This window comes from Triticum aestivum, chromosome 4D (genome assembly GCF_018294505.1).
Source record: "Triticum aestivum cultivar Chinese Spring chromosome 4D, IWGSC CS RefSeq v2.1, whole genome shotgun sequence".
NCBI lineage: Eukaryota > Viridiplantae > Streptophyta > Magnoliopsida > Poales > Poaceae > Triticum > Triticum aestivum.
This window is the reverse complement of record NC_057805.1, coordinates 161,591,053-161,597,848: the sequence shown is the minus strand read 5'-3', so window position 1 is coordinate 161,597,848 and position 6,796 is coordinate 161,591,053.

The window sequence follows — 6,796 nt, the reverse complement described above, 5'->3', positions numbered from 1 at the left end:
CTGGTTGGCCGGGCGCGGCGGCGGGGATGCGTCCGGCCGGCGGCGGACGTGTCCGGCGGCGCGGGGGTTTTTGCCCGAGATTTCGGAGGGAGAGGTGTATTATATAGGCATAGGGGGCTAGGAGACTCCAAACGGAGTGCGGTTTTCTCCCACACGATCGTGATCGAACGACTTAGAGCATGGAAGAGACTTAGAGGGGTTTCTGGGCTGTTTGGAGGGGGGGTTTTGCTGCAACACACAAAAGGACTTTGCGGTTACCCTGTTAACCATTGGAGCGCCAAACGACCTCCAAATGGAACGAAACTTGATAGGTGGTCTACCGGTGGTATACCAAGGCCACTTGTCAAGACTGGATCCATTTCGAGAACGTTCAACACCCGCCCATGAAAAGAAACAAGAGGGGTGCGCCGGAGGAGGTGGGAGTGCCGGATTGCAAAACGGACAACAGGGAAAATGCTCGGATGCAAGAGACGAACACGTATGCAAATGCAATGCACATGATGACATGATATGAGATGCATGACATGAACAAAATGCAAAACGAAAAACAAAACCCGACCACGAAGGGAATATCATAACACATGGCCGAAAATGGCAAGGGTTGGAATTACAAAATATGGAAAGTTACATCCGGGGTGTTACAGAGTTAATCTTCCAGATAAGATAGTGATTGACAGAGTTCTGTAGTCACTATCACCAAGTTACTAGAACTTCGTGATGAACTATAATATGCAAGGGATAACGGAAACGATTCCCAAGCTCTTCGCAATGCTGAAATCGGCGAAGGTAGAAATCAAGAAAAAAATATCAAGTCTTGATGGTTAACAAGACCACTAGTTTCAAGAAAAGGGCAAAGGGAAAGAAAGGGAACTTAAAAAAGAATGGCAAGCAAGTTGTCACTCCCGTGAAGAAGCCCAAAGCTAAAGACCTAAGCCTAAAAGTGAGTGCTTCTACTGCAGAAGGGAATAGTCACTGAAAGCGGAACTACCCCAAATAATTGGCGGATAAGAAGGATGGCAGAGTGAACAAAAGTATATTTGATATACATGTTATTGATGTGTACTTTACTAGTGTTTATAGCAACCCCTCGGTATTTGATACTGGTTCAGTATCTAAGAGTAGTAACTCGAAATAGGAGTTGTAAAATAAACAGAGACTAGTTAAGGGCGAGGTGATGATGTGTGTTGGAAGTGATTCCAAGGTTGATAAGATCACCAGTGCACACTCCTTTACCTTCGGGATTAGTGTTGAACCTAAAATAAATGTTATTTGGTGTTTGCGTTGAGCATAAATATGATTGGATCATGTTTATTCATTTAAGTCAAAGAATAATTGTTGTTCTATTTACATGAATAAAACCCTCTTTGGTCATACACTCAATATAAATGGTTTAATGAATCTCGATCGTAGTGATACACATATTCATAATATTGAAGCCAAAAGATGCAAAGTTAATAATGATAGTGCAACTTATTTGTGGCGCTGCCATTTAGGTCATATTGGTGTAAAGCGCATGAAGAAAATCCATGCTGATGGGCTTTTGGAATCACTTGATTATGAATCAGTTGATGCTTGCGAACCATGCCTCATGGGCAAGATGACTAAGACTCCGTTCTCCTGAACAATGAAGCGAGCAACAACCTTGTTGGAAATAATACATACTGATGTATGCAGTCCGATGAGTGTTGAGGCTCGCGGCAGGTGTCGTGGAATTGTCACGGCAGATGTCCTAGTGTGAGGACTTAGTCGTGAGGCCAACGCATCTATGCGGTAGCTTGAGAGGGGTTGATCGGAATCGAGAGACGCAACACAAGACAAGGATTTAGACAGCTTCGGGCCCCGGGAAACATCATCCGGTAACAACCCTACATGCTGTTTGAGGCTAAGTCTCATTATGATCACGGGAGAGTCGCCGGGAACCGGCTCTCGGTGTCTATCCCTAGAGATTGTTTCTTGTTACTTGTCCCTCTTTGAGGTGCCCTGCCCCTCCTTATATAAGTTAGAGGGGCGGGTTACATGCGGAGTCCTAGTAGGACTAGGACTAGTCTATCTTTTCTTACAAGTTGAATACAAGTCCGGGTCTTGCTTCCGCGTAAAGGAAATATTCGTCATCCCTTTCCTTTTAAGCCAGCCCACCATCACATGAGCCGGCCTTCTGGGCCTTGGGCCTAGTCTTCTATCTGACCCGCTATCGGGGTCATCCGTGAGTCATCAGCCTCGTGAGTCGTCTGATAGTGAGCCGCCAGACCCGTGAGTCGCCAGTCCTCCGGCGGGTCACGGTGAAGCGCCAAGTCCGACCGGGTCATACTTCCGACCGGGTCATACCGCGTGGTATATCCCCGACATTAGCCCCCAGTTTAATTTGGATTTATTCATGTTAAACTGATCCTGTAAAATAAACACAAGAACAAACTTGATAGGTTGTGTTCCGGGTTAAATATTTTCCTGAACCGGCACCTGATCATCTTTAAGTCCTTGTCATTTCCTTGTTAATATGTATATGTCCATGATCTCATAGTAAATCTTCTTTTAGCAGATATGTTTCAACTTTGTCAATACAAAAAATCCAGATACTTCTTTTGAAAAGTCCGGGTCAATGGGCCAGCTTCAGAGTCAATTTGCTGACATTGGTCTCTTGTAGAGAAAATTGTGAAGAATAATCCACTTGAGTCGGCTTTCAAAACGCCGGCTTAAGAAATATTGGTCTTGAAATACTCATCTGATATTCAGCTGGTTTAACGATGTAGAACTTACCGGTTTAATATTACCAAAATTGTCGGTTTGTAAATATTGATGGCACCGAGTCATAATTGTTGTCGACGCCGGGTCATAATTGTTGATGACGCCGGGCTATGATTGTTGCAGACACCAGGCCATAACTGAGAATTCGAAAGTATTTCTCCTTATATCTGTGTTACCTGTAGCCCCCAAGTGATGGGTTGTCATGTTTGCATCAACCTGGGACTTGTAATTGTCTTATGCTCATAAAACTTCAACCGGTGTAGCCTCCAAGGGCCGGGTCATTATGCAATAATGAGCAGGGACTTTGTAAATATGATGATGTAAATTTGAGCAGTAACGTGTAGCCCCCAAGGGCCGGCTCAGTAAGATAATATTGAGCTGGGACTTTATATATATATTTCCTTGAATTGTTGACAGGAGCAATTGGTAGCCCCCAAGTGCCGGCTCATTACAATGTGATGAGTCGGGTCTTCAATAAGGCCAGTAAAAATGACTTTGCATTAGCCCCCAAGTGCCATGGTGCATGCTGGCAGTGACATGGGACTTGCATATTTGATGTAATCTCAACTTTGAATAATGTAGCCCCCAAGTGCCGGGTCGTAAGCCTGCAGCGACTCGGGACTATTCCTTCCATTGTAGAATAAATCATATCCATTGATAAAATAATAGCCATTGCGCCAAAGCGACTTTGAATACCTCATCTGTTGATAAGTAAACTCAGAGTTTAAATACCCGGCGGCTCTTGGCCGATGGCAATTTAATACGCCTCCATTGTAAGCCGGGACTTTTATAACCCGGCGGCTTATAGCCTTTGAGAAAATCAAGAATTGATAACCCTTTTGAGACACCAATTTCAATCTTTGATGATGGGCTTGAACTTAATCATTTATGTAAATCATAGCTCAGTAAATCCTGCACAGAGATTAAACAACATATGCCCTGGCGACTTAACATCAAAAGCCAGGACGGGTAACCACCCAAATGTAGTCTTATCATGCACACAAGTAGATCACAAAATACCTTGACGGTTTACCGCAGGGCGGGTCATAATATCTCACATATAACCATTGTGATATTGAATTTGTACTGCTGGTTTACATGACCTGTGCAGTAAGGGTGATAACCCAACCTTTAGAAATCAAAACTTCCAAATGTTTAAGATTGTCATATGATGGCGACTTATTATCCAAAGTCAAACCGGGTTAAATAGCCACCACTCATATACACTTTAGATATGATCAAAAGAGCTTCAAATAAAATCCGAAAACTGTTTGCAAAAAGAGACTTCAAAAATTTTGAGGCTTCTGATTCGAATACGATCAGAAAACCATCCCAAAGGGGTTAAGCTAAGATTCGAATACAATCATATAGCCCCCAGTGGCTTTGGCGTTGCCGATCAAGAGGGTACCGACAGCTATGTTCTCTTTGGTTCGAATACGACCTATGTTTGAACAGGAAGCCCCCAAATGACCTTGAGAGTTGTTTAATGACGCTGATTCGAATACGATCCACGTCGGTTCCCAAAAGGGGTTGAGCTATGATTCGAATACGATCAAGAAGCCCCCTAGTGAGCTCGGTAGTGTGCCGATCAAGAGGGTACTGATAGCTATGTTCTCTTTGGTTCGAATACGACCTATATTTGAACAGGAAGCCCCCTAGTGATCATGAGAATATTTAACGACTCTGATTCGAATACGATCAGGGTCACACCAAAAGGGTTAAGCTAAATTCGAATATGATCAGCTCCCAATGGTCATTAAAGCAGGGTACCTATGTTTGGGTTGTACTTTGTAACAGACTCTTTTTGGTCCCTTTAATTTTTCCTGAGAACTCGAACTTTGCGAGAGATAAATTCTCTTTGAACCGGAAAAACCGGATATTGAGAGCTTCAAAGCTTTGTGATAGACAAATTTACCTTGAACCGGATTTTGAACCGGATTTGAGAGCTTCAAAACTTTGTGGCAGATAAATTTCCCTTGAACCGGATTTTAAACCGAATATGGAGATCTTTAAAACTTTGTGAGAGACAGATTTCTCTTGAACCGGATTTTAAACCGGATATTGGCAAGACTTGCTGAGTCATACCATTGTAGCCCCCAAGTCTTAAGACGACTCGAGGAGCGGTCTTGAGATTCTCCATATTTGACCATAGCAGAAGGTGTATACATTAGTGTTCATAGCACGATGTGAATCCACAGAATGTTGAGGTGACTGCGGTGGGTTATAAATTATCCCCTATGAGCCGTGTCAGCAACTCGGCCAATGGTTCCTTCCACCTGGATGTTTTTGAAGTTAACCAAACTGTAGTGGCGGCGACTTGTGCGCCTGCCCATTGAGCCGTCCAGTGCAGACGGCGGCTGATAACACATGATAATTTGCCTCCAATTTGTCGGAAGAAAACCGGGCTTCCCAAGCAGTGACTCGCTCATATTCAATAAATAGCTCATGCATACAGGTGCGGCCCAGTGTGGTTATATAGACCAACCCGCGAGAGATGGATGGTAAAGACGACCGTTGCATCAGAGGCAGCACAGACAGATGAGCCGGCTGCGGTGTTGTAAGCCGGTCCGGACGGGCGAATCGATCGCCGGCACGATAAGCCGCGCGGATGGGCGAGTCAACCACATTGTGTTGATGTAGTGAACAATTGTCCTGTATCAAAAACCTCGGAAGCCAGAGTAATTGCTCTTTTTAAAGAAAACAATATATATAATATATAAAAATTTACTGGATTGATTTCACCTGATATGTCAGGCCAGAAATTATCCACCGCGGAGTTGATGATCATCACGGTGAAGCTGAAACCAATCACGGCCGAGTCGGCCGCGGGAGCAGACAGATGAGCCGGCCGTGGTGTTGTAAGTCGGTGTGGTCGGGCGAGTCAATCGCAGGAGCGGTAAGCGACGCGGACGCCGAGTCGGCCGCGGGGGCGGACGGGTAAGTTGTCCGTCACATTGTAAGCCGGTCGTAGACGTGTGAGTTTTCCTCCTTGTTGTAAGCCGGCGTGATCGCAAGAGACGGCCACGGCGTTGTAAGCCGACGCGGTCACGAGAGATGACCACGGCGTTGTAAGCCGGTGCGGGAGTCCGTTGAGTAACGACAACCACCTATGCCAAAAGATGTTGGCGTGCCTCCATATCCGCGGTATAACATTACTTTTTGTCATAAATAATTGCCCTGCATAAACAATATTGCAGACCAAGGCAAAGATAAACTTGTTCTTTGACAAAAACAACAGGTGCTAATAAAACAAACTTGGATGGATATCACCTGATTTATTTGGACGACGGATGATCCGTTTATCGCGAAAGAGGTGGCTTAGGCAGACCAGTGACTCAATATAGTCCTGGCGGCTCAGGCAGACCGGCGACTTAATATAACCCCGGCGGCTCAAAGCGGCAAGGGCGGCTCAACGCGGCTCCGGCGGGTTGATGTAGATTAAGCTGCACGGGCGGCGACTTGCGCACACCTGTTCCATCAATAAGCGGGCGCAGACGCCGGTGCGTGATGGTGCTGACGACCCTGACGTACACTTCACAGGCACAACATGGCACCACCTTTGCTGCACATAAAAATATACAGACCAAAGTAATTGTTCTTTGATGAAAACAATATGTTTAATAAAATATAAACTTGGATGGATGGTCCGTTCCACGAATCAACTTCCAGTACTTGCAATGGCAACTTAGCCACTCTCCCCTGATTTTTTTTAGCACCCGGCCACTTGACCTTTCTTTCAACCGGTCTCTTCTCATCTCTGGCACGGTCGGTGCAGAAGGCCAGGCGGCAAGGCGGAGGCGATTCAGGGTCAGTCAGAAAATTTCCAGCGTTCCCTTCTGGTTGCATCCGAACTGTTGGTTGCTATAAGTAGCATTGCTTTTTCTGAAGGTTTGCCTCGTGCTTGTACTAGTAGTACCTTGTAAAGTAATACTAAAATTATCTTCTGACTTCGGATAATGTGGGAGGCCGATCTGGAGAACTCACGGGGCTGCAACTTTCTTTTCAACTCCCAGTCAGCTTCCCACTTTCCTTTCTTCAGGCTAGCAGCCAGCAA